The sequence below is a fragment of the Egretta garzetta genome, unplaced genomic scaffold (genome assembly GCF_000687185.1).
Source record: "Egretta garzetta isolate BGI_Z169 unplaced genomic scaffold, ASM68718v1 scaffold120, whole genome shotgun sequence".
NCBI classification, from domain to species: Eukaryota; Metazoa; Chordata; class Aves; order Pelecaniformes; family Ardeidae; genus Egretta; species Egretta garzetta.
Window position 1 is genome coordinate 898,230 of NW_009258270.1, and position 18,800 is coordinate 917,029.

General features: G+C 40.1%; 1 long non-coding RNA gene across 1 annotated transcript in view; it reads left to right on the forward strand.

The window, feature by feature from the left end:
- Positions 1–72: 72 nt before the first annotated feature.
- The window catches only part of LOC118451782, a 21,501-nt gene continuing 2,773 nt past the window's right edge, over positions 73–18,800 (forward strand). The window contains exons 1-2 of the long non-coding RNA XR_004841338.1: positions 73–84; positions 3,270–3,274. This is a non-coding gene — a long non-coding RNA (uncharacterized LOC118451782). The remainder of the gene's footprint in view (positions 85–3,269; positions 3,275–18,800) is intronic.

The window sequence follows — 18,800 nt, forward strand, 5'->3', positions numbered from 1 at the left end:
AATAATTTGTTAAGTGTTATTAAATGTTCTATTAATTCACATCACTCTATGTTAGCTAGGAAAAGGGAAGTAAAATGTTGCTGTGTTATTTGCATAGTAATGAAAACAAAAAATTGGTCTGTAAATTAACCAAAATGTTTTGCAATGTATTCATCTGCCAGAGGCAAATGGAGTTCTGAGATTCTGAAGTCTGTATTTGGTAAGATAGGTATATATACACATAGCGCATATTAGAATGTAACGTATAGCATTTATATAAGAACAAAGTTTAATGCTATTTATTTTAACACAAATATTCTGCTTATTTCTGATCCTAAAATGAATTTTTACACTAGGGAAGGAGTGACAGAAGAAAAAGAGCAAAGTAGTAAATTGCTAAGTAAACCAGAATTAGCCTCAGCATTTGAATCTGGTTATAACAGAAATAAAAACCTGATGTTTCCAAAAAATTAAAGATAGAGAAAGAAAATATACATACAATACAATATACGTATTCCTGATGTAAATTATGTATTATTTTGTTATTTGTATTGCTTGTCCAGTAAAGTAAAATTTATACTGCTGAGCTCCCAAGATGCTGTCTGCTGTAATATGAAAAGAAATCCATTCAACTGTGCTGAAACTGTAAGGTGTTAGGACTTCTCTGCTACTCCAAGTAAAAGAAAGTGTGTGATAAGCATCTCTCTATGGTTACAAAATAGGAACAAATCCAAATTACTATTCTGCAATAAAAAATGCTGCAGTGTGAGTATATATATATTTTGTACAACAAGGGAAAAAGAGAGGAGGAGAGAATAGGGAGAGAGAAAGAAGGTTAAGTTAGAGAGAGGGAGAAGAAAAATAAAAAATAAAAACTGAAAAAGAAGAAAAAATAATATGAGGAAAAATAAAAAATAATAAAAAGAAGAAAAGAAAGAAAAAGAAAAAAGAGAGAAGTGAGAAGACTCACATTCTCCATTCACTAGCATTCAGATTAAGAACTTCCTTGCTTTTTGTGTTCTCCACAACAGGGTTCCTTAAATAACATTTACAATATTAGCTGTTACATGCACAAACCTTTAAATCAGCAGAAAGGGGGATGAAGTTTTCAAAGCAGCAGGACAGCTTAGAAATAGAGCAGGAGACTGATGCCAACACTTTGCTCCTAACATGGAAAAAAGAAAACAGTTTGCCATATAATTACTTCACTTGTGAGCTGCAGTAAATGAATGGCAAACTGAACACTTCGACACAGCGCTGCCTTACCGTGCTTTTGTGAGCTTTTTCCAAACTTGCTAGGAGATGGTCTTTGCTGTCAAAGTTTCTTTCCTTTAATCTCTCCTGCTCTGTATCCCTCCTGTGAGGCAAAAGCATTTTATACTCCAGGACCATGCATGCAAAAGAGCAGAGTCAGGCTACACATGGAGAGTGGACAAAAGGGGAATCCCAAAACGTCCTGTGTTTCTCTCGGAACCAGAGGGCGTGTAGCTAATGTGCTGGTGCAGTATTACTTAATGGGTATGACAGGAGGGAGAGCAGTGACTAATTCCTGATGTTATGAGCATTCCCCCCTTCCTGCAGCAGACAGTAACCTTGATTTCTGTATGTGCTTAGTCATTAGTAGGCAACGTTAAAATAAAATTTAAAAAAAAGTCCTGACAGAACTCTTACAGATTTTATCACTGGGTGGCCTTTCTCCTATACATTAAAATAGCAGCTCTAGAAAGAAAATAAGCAGCTTCACAAGAAGTTTTACAGAACCACAGAGCTTTAGGATATGGGCCAGTAAAGCATTTAAACAGGTGATCATAACTACGGACAGGTATTTTAATATAAATATATGACTTCCTTATTTTTGACCAAGTTTTAAATGATCTTTCTCAATAGAGTATTTGTAGAATTTCGTCCTTTCCAGAGCTCCCCGTTCTGTCTGTTGCTGCCTGGGAGGTTTGTCCCTTCGTGCTTTTCCAACGTACCAGGAAAACTGGAAGGAAACTGCAACTCCCTGAAGTACAAACTATTTGCACATTTACGTGTGAATACGAGAAGGACAGCTAGATGATGACAGTGGAATTACTGAGCTTATTTTCAATTTTAGACAGCATGTGGACATTCACATATTGCAAAATCAGGTCTCTACCTGCGGTCTGAAAGCCCCGAGCAATCCCGGAGCCAAGGGTGGCACGCAGTACAAAGCACTGCCAGGCATCCGCAGACTCAGAAATGCTGCGGTATGCCAGCACGCTCTCAAGGATTTTGGCCCGAGTTATTTGTACACCAATATTATGTATGACTATTTTAAGGAAACTGTTTCAAACAGTTTTCAAATTAAAGAATTCTTAAAGCTGCTGACTAACACAAGGTCAAAATCTTTACAATGATGACAGGCGCTGATCAAAGATGTACAGAAATAAGGCGTAAGGCTGCAAGAGAAACAAGGAAACACATTCTCTTTTTGTCTGTCACATTTTTACTGGGCGAGCTCACGCAAGGCATTTTCTTTTTTCTGTGTCTAGTTTCTCTATCTACAAATTAACATTAAGTCCTTGTGTAAAGCACTCCTAGAGGTAAACCGAAGTACGCGTACATGTGCTCATGCATGAATACACCTGTACACATACCATGTACGTATCCCACCCAGGGTTGCTGAAGATTAATGTCTTGAAAAATAGACCTGAGGCTTCTGTAGTTTGAGCATGCATCTGCTTGACTGTCTCAAGCCCCTGCTCCTTTGCATTCACTGCTCACGAATGTTCACACTCTGATTTTTTTTTTTTTTTTACATGATGCCCTTCCTCTCACCAGAATTATCACTTGACATCCCTTTGTTTAAAATATTCCAGACGTCTAATCAGCAGGCAGAAGTAATGTGTGAGCCGTGTGACCCAAAGCCATGCCCCAAATTTCTACCTTGCTTCTGATCCATGACAGCTCTTCCCAAACCATACCGACAGTTGTAATTACTTGACTGGGAATACAACTCTATGTCTCAAGGGTCAAATTGAAGGTGCTTGAACTGAAAGGAAGCTTCAGAGTTCAGAGAACAAGGTTACACTCTCTCACATTTGCTGTTTTGTCAGGGTTTAAGAATCTTATTTGCATCCTTCCCTTTTTTACTAAATCTGACCTCTTTTCTACAGAACATGGGCAATCTTAACATCTAGTACTGTAAAAAAGAACATACCTTGGTAGAAATTTAAGTGAATTCAATTATGTTCAATGGTTTCTAAGCTTTTATTATTCAGCCTCCTTATTTCCCTGTGCTCAGAGACCGCTGAAATCAAGGAAAGGCTATGTCAGGACTGGATATGAAAAATCAGATTTGGAATGACCAGAAGAGAAAGAGCTTTCTTCCATGTGAGAGCTGTTCAAACAACTGGCTGAGGCACAGCCATTCAGGGAACTGCTTAATCACTCCAGTTTTTCAAACAGGACCTGCACTTCGACTCACTAAAATCAATAATAAAACTCCCTCTATACACAACAAGAACACGAGAGCACCATTCATTCCTTAGGTGGAGTCAGATTAACTAAAAAGCCCACTAAGCACTCCTACAAACATTCTACGCTGCTTGCAAAGTTCCTCCCTCAGAAAGCCAACTCCGCACATATTTCCTATTTTTGCACAGCCATTTCTGCTTCTGCCACATCAAAACGCAAGAACTAGTTGCTTTCCTTGTGTTACCTGCGATGAAAGAGGCGCCCTTTCAGAGCAGACTGCTTGACCTATTCAATGGCATTCTGACCACGCTGTCATTCTGAGTTAGATTTTGTTTTGTTTCTGAAAACGCGATGGCCTGTAGCCTCAGCAATAAGCTTTCTGCAATTTAATTCAAATCAAGTCACATTCTTCGGCTGACTGCAATATTCGGCATCAGCTCAAGAAGCTGTATTCTTAAAAATATTTAAAAACAAGCTCCTCTGAGATCAGGACACCCTGAGACTTCAAAGAACTATTACCCCGAGGCAAAGCTGATGATAATGAGGGCTGATTTTTCTAACTTCATGTAACCTTAGAGATGATGCTCTATTGTCCCAACTTTTCATAAATTACTAGTGATTTCTTTTCCTAATGAATCTATTTTCTATTTGAGATGTCTCCATGATGATCTTTCAGAAATCTTGCACACGAGATCACAGATTCAAAATACAACATTGCAGGCACCTATAAACACTTGGCATCTTAGAAGATTTGTTAAGACTTCACAGGCTCCTCCTGTGATAAGGATGAAGTACTCTGTTTGCCTTTACAAACCGATGGCTCTGGTCTTTAATGAGTTTCTTTTCCCTCCTTCCTGCTTTACTCCATTTATTAACTTCACTGGCTGAACAAGAAATTTGGTCTTTAAAGTAGTGGTAACACATAATCATTAAAAAAAGATTGGCAAGGACCTGCGCATGGCACCTGGTGCATCTCCTTACAGCTGATCTTGCTGATGGGGCAACTAAGATACTTTTGAACCACCAGAAAATAATTACAAGTCAGCAGGAGGGGCAGGACTCGCAGCAAAAAAGTTGCCTAGCGAGCCGAGCTGGGATGCCGGAGTCAGATAATCGGTCACCATGGAGGCAGATCACAAAAGACCACAGACTCATGCTTTTCAGTAAAATGCTCACTACCTCTTTCACACGTGGCCACTTTGTGGTACAAATAACTCATCAGGTCCATTAAGAATATTCATTCATTTTCTGTTCCTTTTCTGGGCTGAAGTGCTGTTTCCTCCACTAGATATGAGACTTCATTCACATTTTCTAGCTTGCTATTGCTTAACTGCAGAGGAGACATAATTTCCCTGGCAACACTCTCGTGTGTATTAGACACGTCAAAAGTTATTTTAAGACAAGTATTGTCTCTTTCTTAGTGCTGAGCCACAGGAGAGCCTCTGGACTTTTTCAACTCAGAGGTAAATAAGCAGATAACTAATGACAGTGGTGAGGGTCTGTGGCACAGACTGGGTGCCAGACCACCCTGGGACAGCACCTCCACATCTCAGTTTGCCAGCAACTTTGCACTTCTCGTACAGGCTGGGGGCTGATCTGCTGGGAAGCAGCTCTGCCCAGAGGGACCTGGGAATCCTGGTGGATGCCAAGCTGACCATGAGCCAGCAGGGTGCCCTTGTTGCCAAGAAGGCCAATGGCATCCTGGGGTGCATTCAGAGGAACGTGGGCAGCAGGTCAAGGGAGGTTCTCCTCCACCTCTACTCTGCCCTGGTGAGACCCCAACCTGGAGCTCTGGGTCCAGTTCTGGGCTCCCCAGTTCAAGAAAGATGAGGAACTCCTGGAGAGAGTCCAGAGGAGAGCAACAAGGATGACGGGGGGACTGCAGCATCTCCCCTATGAGGAAAGGCTGAGGGAGCTGGGCTTGTTCAGCCTGGAGAAGAGAAGGCTGAGAGGGGATCTCATCAACACCTACAAATATCTCAAGGGCGGGTGTCACGAGGACGGAGCCAGACTCTTCCCAGTGGTGCCCAGCGCCAAGACAAGGGGCCAGGGGCACAAACTGAATCAGAAGAGGTTCCAGTGAACGGGAGGAAGAACTTATTGACTGTGAGGGTGCCCGAGCCCTGGCCCAGGCGAGCTGTGGAGTCTTGTTCTCTGGAGATATTCAACCCCCGCCTGGACAATGTCCTGTGCAACCTGCTTGCTTTAGCAGGAGGCTTTAGGAGGAGGCTTGGACTAGATGATCTCCCGAGGTCCCTTCCAACCCTTGCCATTCTGTGTGTGATCTGCAAAAAATATATTTAGTTGCCAAATACTTATACTAAACACCAAACGTACCAGAAATGGAAGACAAAGCCTGTGATACATGGGTTGTGGGGAAACCAGGTGTTGCATGGTAAGAGCTTTTTAAAGGTTATATGCAACCCGCTTCTGTCGGTCTTGTTTTTCTGTGCTTGCTAACCTCCCGTGGGTATGTTTCGGAGTCATTGTGCTTAAGCTCTTCTGAGTGGAGTATGGTGAAAATGTTCTGTGCTAAAGGATGGAGATACAGACCATGACAACTGCATACGCACGTCGCACTTGGAGAATTACACAATATAGACTAGAAATTTCCACTTTCTCACCCTCTACTTCTTTAAATGTCTAATGGAGGCATGGAAAATTAAACTGGTAACTTCTGTAAAAATGCAAGACTTCAACTTTATCAGTTTGCTACATTTAATTTAGAAGGTGAAAAAAAAGTAAAAATAATTCTAAGGACATTCCACTCTTAAATACAAGAAAACCTTGGCCCATGGAAGCCATCTCCCAGGCACTGTTGTGTCTTAAAATGAAGATTTACACAATGAAACAACAAAGCTTCTCCCCAGTTCTTCCTGCCTTTATGCTCTAGAACCTCAATAGATTCACGGTTTCTATTGGAAGCTTCTGGTAGTTTCCAACAAAGAAAGATACCATTAATAACAATAACAACTACCATTAAAAAAAAAAAGTGTTCCCAAGCATCTCTTCACATAGGGACATGGTTTAGTGGTGGGATGGCAGGGTTAGGTTAAAGGTTGGACTCTATGATCTCAAAGGTCTTTTCCAACCAAAGTGATTCTATGACTGACTACTGTCAATAATCATCTTTTACACTGGTTTGGTTCTTTGTTTCCCAAATAAAATTTGTTTGGTTTGAATATTCCCTCAAACTTTGCAAAATGGCAAAACTGTTTCTTTGATTCAATGTTTTGATTGCTTACTGTACCTTTAAGGATTTTAATGTATTTACCATTAACTGTAGCCTCTTCTTCACTGGCTCCTTCATTATTTTGAAATGTTCTTTATGAAGTGGGGATAACAACTTTCCATCAAAAGCTAAATAAAAGACTTGGGTCCAGGCACTTTAAAATATGCCAATACAATGGGATCCCAAATCTACTGCCAGGACTTTTTTTAGTTTCTGCAGATTTAAGGTATATCAAAAGCAGCAGTTTAGGGTGAAAATGTTTCATTTGCCATCTCCTGATCTAGGCACTGTAAGATTGCATGTCAAATGATGACAGGGCAGAGTGGAAAATTTCTTTACGTGAACATCTGAGGGTGAAAATGAAAGCTAAGGAGAGTGTTAAATTTATAGTGCTGTGCCAGTAAACCCATCCCTTCCTGTCTGCTAGTTGTAAGAGCTAGGCCAAATTCAGAAATGCAGTAATAACAAAATTCCCTCATCAGCCACCCTCTTCAAAATTCCCATGAGTATGTATTATAAACAAACATTGATGAGGAAGTGAAGGAGGGACAAAGCAATCAGACAGCCAATAATCAGATTTCTTTGTGCCTGGATGCACGTTGTCTCAAGCAGAAGGGACTTCTGAAACATCCTGACTCACTCATGGGATTCCTCAGCCACAGCTGCAGCAGTAAGGGCTAGCTACTAGCAGATTAGAGAAAAAAAAAAAACAAACCAAAAAAACCAAACCAGCAATTGGCAGTTGACTGGGCATAAACCCCCGCATCCTGCGTGTGGCTGGCTGCTGGGCTGCGTGCCCTACGCTCCTTGACATGATTTCATTATATTTAGCCTGCTGGAGATGTCACTGTCTGGATCATAAGGAAAAGCTGGCATGAGGATAGGGAAAATGTATAGAAGTGTTAGTTATCTTTAGTCCTGCAATTCATGCTTGTCACAGCTGAATATAAAGATGACATTAAAATTACCATGTGCAAAAAGATTTTTCGCTTGAGAAATAACAGCGAACTACAGACCTGAAAATGTGCTCTCATTTAGTAAAAGCATGGTCTGAGGAAGAAACTCCAATTTAAGTAACAGAGCACTGGTTGATGTCAGTAGGATCCAGAATTTCTAATCGAGGTGAGACAATACAAGAGATTTAAGTGCCAGTTTTCAAAAAAACAATCCATAAATTTCTGGGCAGAAATGAAGAACAGAATACTGACATATAAAAGTAACTGAAGTTCTGAAAGTTAAGAATACCTTAAACAAAAGGGAACAGAAGCTAAAATTCAGCCTCAGAAATCACGAGGACTATTTGTATATGGTATAACTGCATTCTGCATTTCTGTGCTGTTTTTCATCTGAAGATACTAAAATATTGCGCAAACCTGTACCAAATTCTGGTCTCACAGCACAGTCCCTAACCACAATGTGAAGGCACATACAGCCCACTGCTGTATTATTTCTCAAAGGAATGTGCTAGAAATATCATTAAACCAATGCACTTCCACAGAAACTGCTCCAAAACCTGTGAAGTTGACTAGAGATGGATATAGTTCTGGAGGCTGATTTAGCCATGCTATAAGAACCTGGAGAAGGGTTATAAGTCTCTCTTATCATGGAGGGTGGATCATGTTCTTCAGCTTAACAGGACTTGAAAACTTACCTGCAATTCACACCAAATAAATGTTTAAAGTCAGTCTGGGCAATGACAAGGGCTCTTAATCCAGTGTCCCATCGCTGATTTCTGAAATGTGGGGGGGTTTATTTCTTACCTTTTACATAATTTTCTCCTAAATGACTGATTTCACATGTTTACATTAGACTTAGTGTAATTACTAAATACAGTCCATGCTTTGCATGAAATATGAACAGAGACTCTTTCTTCAGAGTTTCGTGAGCTCTGAAAAAGGTTATTATTAAGTCTGTTGGGAAGTCCACCAAAATCCCCAGAACCTGAAGTCTGCACGTAATGCTGTCTACCTCTGCCACATTCTGGTTTGGAAGCAGAGAGGCAGAATATTAAAATATTGAAAATCACATCTTTGCTTAATACCAAGACAGGTAATATACACTCAGGAGAACCTCAGACACAAACCGAAGCCACAGTGCTTCATCCTGGATTAAGGAAGTAAGTAGTTAAATCATTAGAAAATTATTAGTGATTTATCTGTATCAGGAAATAATCAGAAAACATGCTTCCTGGTCCTTTTTTTTTTTTTCTCCCAGCATCACCTTTTCATTATCATTCCCTTGGTTACTGTAGATTCACAGTGAATGTAGGCAATGACAATATTCACAGTGATTTCTTTTTCCTTTAGGGACTGTGCTGAGGTCTTTACCTCTGGAGTTCTGGCCAGCTGGAAAGCATGTTTTCTCTGCTAAAGCATCACTAATCCTCCTGTCAGCCTTTCCCACAAAACCTCCCATATGTACAACTGCAGGATTTTCCTTGTCTTCCTCTACTGGACCTAGAGACTATGTTTCTTGTTCTTCTCAATTTCTCCCACCCTACTTATCTCCGTATCTGAGGGCTCTCCTGACTGGCATGTTAATACTGTGTGCTGCTGTGCACATTTTGAAGAGGTACTGACCATCGTTTCTTTGACTTGGAAATTGGCCTTAGGCACATGTTCAGACACTGGTTGAATTCCATTCCCAAAGCAAGTGTTTGCATTCACTGTAGTACTGCATCCCAGTCTGAAAATTCAGGCTCTGAAGAACATGGACCAATCATGATATCCAGAGAAGGATGGATCATCATCCAGTTCTGTATTTCCTCACCGAGGGACAAGCATGAAGGTGAATTTGAAGGGGACAAAATCAATAGAAAATAAGAGCATACTCATAAATTATCTTGTCTTCTGAAAGTGTACTGCTTCCCTACTTATGCCACTAAATCATGTGCTTTCTTGATGAAGCAATTGTGACACATTTTCCTTCCACAAAGAGTCTATGATGTTGGTTGGCTGAAGAATACTAAAACGACTTCACAAGATATTACTAACTCATCAAAATAAAGGGCACCTTCCTGCTGCACTTGCAACTGCTGGAGCACTGTGAAAGAATCATTGGACATCTTGGTAATTTGCTCTAAAACTTTTAAAATGGCTCCGCTAAGCAGTCCACATTAAATAAAGAGAAACTATTTCAAGCTACCTGATCCGCATATTTACCATGTCTGTCTTTCTATCAAGTCACATTTCCACCCCAACCTCTGGAATTTTTCTCTCCCCAGTTGATTTCTTCTAAAAGACCAGCAGGGAACTTTTCTCAGAAACTGCCTAATATTGCTACGTCAATACTGTCCCAGCCTGATTATCTATGTGAGAAGAAAAGGGATTAAACGCATGGGTAGATCAAGAAGGAAACAGCCACAGGAACATTTCCCACATCTAGAGATGCTAGTCTCATTTTGCTGACCACAATACTGATCAACCTTTCGTACCCACCCTGGCTGTGATTTTGCACTATTGCTAAGCCCACAAAGAAGCCTTCTCTAATGAAGCAATATTCCAGAAAACGTCGGATCTGGAAACAGACATCTGAGACCAGCTCTGCACAGCCTCATATTTTAGTAGCCTACAACCCATCCTCACAGACTTGTCTGTGCAATGCAAAGCACTCCTTTTTCTAACCATGCATATTTCTTTGGGTCGACCTGGTTCGACATACTAAAATGTAGCAGAAACGTTTTAAAAACTTCTTACTGTTTGTGACAGTCTGCTATGAACCATACTGTAGTCTCCATATAAAGCCTGGCATTCATCGCAGAAGCATCTCAAATACGTCAGTTGTAATACACCAAAAAAAACCCCAAACCAACCCCATATCACTTTCTGGAACAGAAGATTTTCTTTGATCCTCTGGGTCCACATATACTTATCAATATTTGCTACTACTAAGAGCCAGTGTGAAAAAATTTTTAGAAACTGGTATATTTGGGTTTGGAAAAGGAGATGAGGGTGTTTTATATGGCTTCTAAATACAAGTTTTTTAGTCTATGTGGTATCTGTCCTTTTTTTCCTAATTCGAGTTAGTAGTGAAGCCTTCCCGCCTCAGTCCCTCAGTAAATACAAAGTGTCCCCTCCCACTACAACCTGCAACAGAGGAACACCTGGTTAATGAGATATTTCCCCTTACATCAGTCTCTCATCTGCTAAATACAGCACGAGAGCTCTCTGCTAGAAAGGGAAAAGAATTTGCAATCCCTGCAAGATTTCTCTATCCATTCCTTTGTTTTTCATTGAAACATCCAGCACTGTAGAAATGATTTCAATAAAACTCAGGTACTTACCTTTATTGCTGACCTATAAGTTTCGTATTTCCTTTACACCAGCCTTTACCTACTCACATTTTTTTTCTGCACGCTGAAGTGTCAAACTCCGGTCAGCATGGCTTAGCCTACACAAAATCATAGTAAGTTTATCTGCTTTCCATTGGTTCCCAGACAGACACGGGGCTTTTCTCAGGCAGTTTTATGGCTCTACTTTATCTTCATAAGCCTTTTTTCACTGCTTAAGTTGTTTTTAATGACTTCTCAAAGCCCTACGGTTAGGCCAGACTTGCCTAAGCCTGCACAACTTTCAACATCTGCAAAAGTTACATTTTCAAAACTTTCAGTGAAACTACCTTCCCTCCAGTAGTGTTAGGGGAAAACACACCTCTAGGGATGGAGGGTGTGCGGTAATGAGCTTACAACTCCTCTACTGGCAACTACCTACCTTCCCCTACCAAAAAAAGACAATTCCCATGGCACATTCTTCAGAGTATTTTTAGTTGGTCTCCATTGATTTTGAGATGCAAGTCCAGCTAAACACATTGAAATACAGACGATTTACCCTGTCAGCCTCTGTTGAGTACACCAGAGAGCAAGCTTCTGCCGATCAGCTGCCAATTACCATTCATGTAGTAAATCTTTGGACTAACTTAGGAGATTTTGTTTTGTATCACAAATCTAAATAAAGTCTGAACACATCTTCTCACTACCTCTTCTGTCGTTTTTTTCATTTGTTTGTTGATTATCCAGATTATGTGAATTGGAGAAACATTCACCCTAAATCGTCAGTCAGCAGGGGGCAAGCAGCCTTTAACTTGCAAACTCCTGTTCAGGCAGTGCCGTTACTACTCGATGCTCACTTGTGTCCTTGATGCTTTGTTTCTGTGTTACATATAAAAAGCTACGTTTTAGGAACATGTCAGTAATTAGTCAGAATAAAATAACTGTTTCCTCATTTGGAACTGCCTAGCAAGCAAAACCAACACGCAGGTGAACTTTAGGCAGTTACTGAAATACGGTACACTGAATAGCGCTGGGATTTAAGGATTATTCCTCAAACATAACTGAAAAAGTCAGTAAAAGAAACTTACATCATGCACAGGATTACAGGAGGCCTTTTCAGCTTCACATGCCCTGGCGTTGAGAAGCTGGGAGGGGGCACAGCCAGGACAGCTGACCCCAACTGCCCCAAGGGCTATTCCAGACCATATGACGCCATGCCCAGTATAGGAACTGGGGGGAGTTGGCCAGGGGATGGCAACCACTGCTCAGGGACTGGCTGGGCATTGGTTGACAGGTGGTGCATCCCAAGAAATTGCATTCTGCATCACTTATTTTTATCATTATTATTACTATTTTTCCTTCCTTTTCTCTCCTATTAAACTGTCTTTATCTCAACCCACAAATTTTACTTTTTTTCCCCCCCGATTCTCTCCCCCATCCCACCGGGGGGAGCGAGCGAACAGCTATGTGGTGTTTAGCTGCCTGCCGGGTCAAACCACAACAAAGATGCAGATATTTGAATTGCACCTCTTTTCCTACCCCACTCTCTCTCTATTGGAATTCCGGGCTAGGGACACACTATTTAGCTTGTTTCCCATTTGGTGAGCAAACATACTGCTTACTTACACAACTCCTGGCCACAGTGATGAAGAAGATAGCCTTTGAAGCTGCATTTGGAAGTGGGAACAGCACTTAGGAGTTTGAAAAGTCACTTTGTTTTTTTTAATGAGAGAGATGTGGAAGAACATGTGTTGATAATATAGTAAGGCCAGATTCTAGAAAGCGATGGATGGCTTTATGAAGTGGGTCAAGTCATAGAGTTTAATCTATAATAAGCAGTCCTAGTGCAAACATCAAAGGATTGTTACATATTAATTAGCAGGTGCTATTATTACCTATAACAATTTTATTTTCTATTCCCAACAGGAAAAGATGCAAAATAATCACTTCATGCAGTCTAAACACTTCATCTAACTTTTGCAATACAGGAATATTTGGACTACAGCCACCAAAGCCAAAGGAGCTGATGCAGACTGTGTACTTCACTGTTAAGTGACAGAAAGTTAAGATCTTTGGTCAAAAGCACATTCTTGCCTCATCTTGTTTTTATGATGATTAGTTTTGTCTTAGTCATCTGAGACCTGGCAGAAGGAAATGTAAAGGGGCATTTTCTGTAACTTTACAACACTGTCTGTAAGGTTAAAGCAGCTCAAGATAGCTCCGTGACCAGCACCAGCTGAAAACCACTGTTATTTCCTCCTCGCTTCTCACGTACCAGCTTCTAAAACTTAGCTATATTCTGAGAACTCTCCAAAAGAACACGTTGTTCATCTTCCACTAGGGCTTTGGGGGATCAATAGTTCCTGCATTTCCATGAAGTGTCAAATCTGCATGCATGACAGACATGACTGGCATCCTGAAATGACTTCCCAGTGGAAAAGATAAATCCTCACAGTTAACAATGTCTTGACTTGCTGGAATGACCATACCAAGAAAGATGGCTTCTCAAGTACATAAAAGATATACCCACAGTTTCTACCCACACAATGTCGAATAGCTCCAGATAAGGAGCTAAGAAATGATAGCTCATGCACAGTTTTGGTAGGTTTTTGTAGTAAGTTCCTCATTTCAGATTGGTTCCTACCCAGTTAGATGATCATTTTGCAGAAAACCACCCCATCTCTGATTAACTAGCAGAAGTAACTGCACCATGTAAAAGCACTGACCATTTTCATCAGAGAGGTATTCCAGGTCAGTGCTGATACACAGAAATGAGCACAGTATGAACTGTGGATCAGCAATCCATGAACTAATTTTTAAATATGACTTCAGGTTTTAATAGTAATAAACTTGAAAACAAGAAAAAAAAGGCATGTGGTTCTTCAGCACAGAAAACAGCAGCATGACTTTTAATGTTGACTTTTCCAAAAAGCATATGAGTATGGGAAAGTAAAGCAACTAATTTGTGGTCAAAGAAACTTCAGACTCCTCTTTATGCCTTTCCCTTGTTGAACAAGTTCTCACTAAAAGTAACGCCTTGGCTTCCAGTCTCCAAGCTGACTTGAAGGCCGATACATCCTCAACATCAGACCCACCTCAACTTAGCCCATCTAGACCACTGCAGACACTATGCTTTCTAAAAACTGAATAAACAAAACTTTCACTTTTAATTCTGGTAAACATGATTAAGCATGGTATGTTTCTCTAAGTATTCAAAGTAGTGAAAAATGGTGCAAGAGGGTGAATACTCACTGACTCCTGATTCACTCACAGGAGTCTTTCCCTTTGATTTCAGGGGCTTTGGCTCAGAACCCACGAACAGCATGGAAAGCAAACATCCTGATAAGCAGTTATCTAGAATGCCTTTGTTCTTATAGCAAGACAGCATTTGAAAGAGCATAAAGGCGAGATTTATGTTTCCCAGCTCTTCTTTTAACAGGCAGTCCCTATGAATTCCAGAGGTTCTTAGAGTTTTAAGAGTTCTGCAGAGCAGAGTTACCTAATTATGATCTGTGATTTCTTTCAGAAACTTGTAAAATTGCAAACACATTCTAAATAGTAAATAAAAGATCCCACACACATATAGTACAATAAAGTCAGCTGATTGCAGGTTCAGCCTGCTACCCAATCTGTTCCTTTCAAAGCACCTTTGTTAGATGGAAGAGTTTATGGTTCTGTACCTCTCTCAGACATGGATTTCATTCAAGTTACCACTCATATTGTGTACATCCTTTGTATTACATTAGCTATAGAACCTGCACCTTTGCTTCAGAATTAACTTTGAGGACCATGAAGATGTTAGAGGGCAGGGATTGGCTTGCCATCTCTTAAGTTTCATAACATGCACTGGACGCCTTTTCACTGCATTTAATCAATTAGAAGTTACCAGACTTGGTATAGTGTAACTGAAATCCTATAGGCTGTATTATGTCAGTTGGGAGCAGGATTTGGAGATCTCTATTTTTAAAACTGTCCTGAAATAACTGTAAAACGATCATTGCCATTTTAGTACCTTCCTAATTCAGAGTAGGGGAATAATCATTTTCCTGCTACTTGTCCACAGAGTCCCAACCAGTCAGAGAGGTGCTCTGTGCACTGAGATCACCAGGCTAAAGGATGGTGAACACAACATTGGGAGTGGAGCGAATGACTATGTGAGGATAATCAGGTACTTTAAGAGCTCACATTGGTTCTTAAAACACACCCCAGTACTGAGATCCACTATAAGTTGTTGTTTCCTCTTGTCTTGTCCATGACAACCCAGTTGTTATTCGCAGCTAAAGTATGCATCACTACATAGATAGTGAACCACAGACCCTTCCATGTAATCCAAGTGGACAAGACAGAATATGAAACAGCAAGCCAGAGAAATGATCTTATTTTCTGGAAGTTATTCGGCACCACAGTGAAATATATAAGACTATCACAAAGTATCATTTTTAAGGTCCCCCAAGTTAAGCACCTAAAAAGCAATCTGAGAATCACTTTAGAAAATCTTGGCCATAAAGCTGCAACCTACTCTGAGATACATCCAGCTGAGAGAGGACAAACTCTACAGAGCCCTTCAGGGAGAGAAGTCTCCAAGACTCAACAGGTGCCTGCATTCTGTACTGAAAGCTACAGTTAAACACACCATTTTGTGACCTCTCAAAAGAGGAGGGAAAAACAGAAAATAAAAGAGAAAGCAGCCCTTGCAGTTGCACAATTGTGGAAAACAAAATATTATATTTTTAGCCATGAAAATCAGTCCTCAGATTGGTGAGTATCAGGGAGGAGTCTCCGGCAAATACAGCCTTTGCCTGTGTCTGCCATCAGGATGTAATATTTTCCAGACTGCTAACTTCTGTTTGACGTTTGCTTTGAAACACACTGTTTTCCTTGTTCCTTGTTTCATACCATCTGAGATACAGCTGACTTTCTGTGGATGAAATAACTACTGACAAAATGAAAGTAAGACAGAAAATCCCATGTCCTGTGTGATGTTACCTAATCCAGGATGAGTCAAACTAATAAATTACTGTCAATTTTCTATCTTTTAAAATCCATTCTGTAGAATAGCAGGAAATATTAATCAAAACACCAGATACCACTCCAGATACCAAAGACTGTGCAACAAATAAGCCATAATAAGAGGACATAAAGCGCACTAGTTTTTTAAACAGATGAAGCTGAACTCCAGCAGAAGGAAGCACACAGGTAATGAGGCTCAACCTAATGTGGGGTGGCAGCTGAGAGAATCTTTCATATGAGGTAGTGAAGCTCCCAAACAAAGCTGTCTCAGAAGTTACTGATTCAAAAGAAAGAAAAAAAAATCAAGTTAATCCTTTTCAAAATGGATTAATGCAGAATATGAAGGCAGATTCTTCTGGGGGAAAAGGCACCCAGGTTGATAGTTACAGAATAGGGAAGTTAACTTCTTGGGCCTCTCAGTTCATAGGTAAGGACAACAAATGGCAGTTCCAGAAGTGTCCTCTTCATAATCTACTAGCTTACCTAAATGTGCAGGATTAGTCCCTTAAGTGCGCAGCATCAGGGACCTCTCTGACCAATGATAAATACAAACATTGTTAAGCCCTTTGCTGCAAGTGACAGATGGCTCCATCTGCTTCTAAACTTTTAAAAACTATTTGAAATATCAAACAAAATTATGAGGAAAATAGAAAATATTCTTCAAAGAACAGGCTTTTTAAAAAGTTAATGTGTCTGCCCTGATTAATCACAAGCTGAAAGGAGCATTTGATGACTACTCTGTACTTCAGTTAACACTATTTCATAAAACCTGGCTTGACAGAAGTACAAGATAAATTAAATAATACAAAAGTTGAAAGATGCGCTAGCTGGCTCATGCTCAAGAAGTACTCTGCCTCTGAACAGCACGGAAGAGTGCAGTAAAGCAACTGAGCAAGTGGGCAGCACAGGAGCAGCAAGCCGTTTTCATGTGTCACTGACTTTAGAACAGTTCTTGGCAAAGAGACTACTCACACATTTCAAATAAACATACGCTGGTTTGGATGACACTGAGGGATGCTACATTGTGGAGCACAAAGCTCTAAAGATCCGTTCCTACGGTTTAAGGTCAAGGACTCTCACAATGAATGTTATGATATTGAATGTCTAAGACTCACAGCCACTGTGATGCTTGTTTGGTTTGCATCTTATCAGAGCTTTATATGAAGGCACAGTAGCAAGTCAAAAGCTATTCACAAATAAGAAATTGTTTCCCTTAAGAAAAGATCACAGTGAATATTGTTTCTCTCAGAAATAGCGTGTATACTTGTTCTTTATAGTACCGCAGTAAAGATCACTTCCTTATGACATTTGACAATGAGACAAACACCATAGAAGAGATGGTTTTGTTTAGCATCAAATTCTTAAGCTCACATGTCTCGAAACAAAAAGCAATGCCTGTGATGTAAAGAATCAAGTGAAAGAGTTTATGAAGTGCTAATGCTAAAGAGTGATTTAAAGAACATTCAGTTATTGACAAATGGTGCTAAGCAAAGCCTGGCTTGGGATGGAAGTATATTCTGTTCAGTACCCACAGGGCTCCAGTTTCAGTGGCAAGAGTAAACCAAAATCAGTAACACCTCTCAAATAATGTAATTGGAAATACAGCTCTACACCATGTGAAGTGCAGAATAACATCCTATTTTTTAGATAAATCACAAGTTTACAATCTTTTCCGTACCAAAACCTGCTATCAAAAAATTAAAGAAAAAAAAAAACATTTTCACTACACAGAAAGCTTCTACTTGAGGCTCCAAGGCTGGTAATAACAAAAGTAGGCCCTTTAACATCTGTGGGCTTAAGAGCATCAACTAACCCACCAGTAAACTGCCATTGTTCCAGGCTTTCTAGACATGTCACTTCTGTATTTGTAGCGTAGAGATTATTTCCACACAACTCCAGCTTTAGGCTCCTAATGCTACATATATATAGAAAAGAAAGCATAACTTCAAATTTGGTTCTGTCCTCAGACTGAATGTTGGTAAGTCTATAACCTGGAGCTAGTGACCAAGAACTTTTTTCTCATTTTCCTTAGCTGAAATGTGATCTAATAATCTGTTTCTCGGTCCCTCAGGAATTAAAAGCATGATCTCAACCTATTAAACAGAAGTCTCCCAACTGCCTTTTCCTTGTTCTAATGTTTTTCTTGCATAGCAAACCTCCTGTAAAAACCTCTTTCTAGCTTGACTGACAGTTGTTTGTACACAACCTTTGAACAGTTAATTCCATTTAACTCCTCTAACTGTTAAGGAATACTTACTAGTTACTGCCCTAATGTCTTACTGTAACCAGCTGCAAAACTGTTGTTTCCAGAATGTAGTTATCACACTTGTGTAAACACAATAAAACCCCCCAGACTAATGAGTAGCCAGGTGATAGTGTTCCACACCGGAAGTGATCCTGGTAACCAAATGCTTACTATAGGGGTGCTTATCAGTGGGGCCAACAAGAAGTGGGACTTTGACATGACCTTCTGATGACCCTTAATTATTCAGTTATTGCATACACCTATCAACAATCCAACACTTACCAGAACTGGCATGATACACGAGTACAGAAATGGGTTCCTCATTTCAGGAAAAAGAAACTAAATGCTATAAATAGAATAGGCTTGTCCTCTTTTACTGACAGCAGTTTAACAAACACTGTGAACTTTTTTCTTTCAAACTTTGCAATAGCAATTACAGAACACAACACAATCTCTATTATCCCGTTACTTAATTTGCACCCAACGCCTTTATTTTCAGAGATTCTGGATGACTGAATATGGAAACACAGATGCCCCAATCTATTTGGTGTTGACACTTTCTTTGCAACTTCCACCAGAGAACTGTGGAAGAGACCGACCACTGAAGTGGTCCCCTGTGAGCAGCA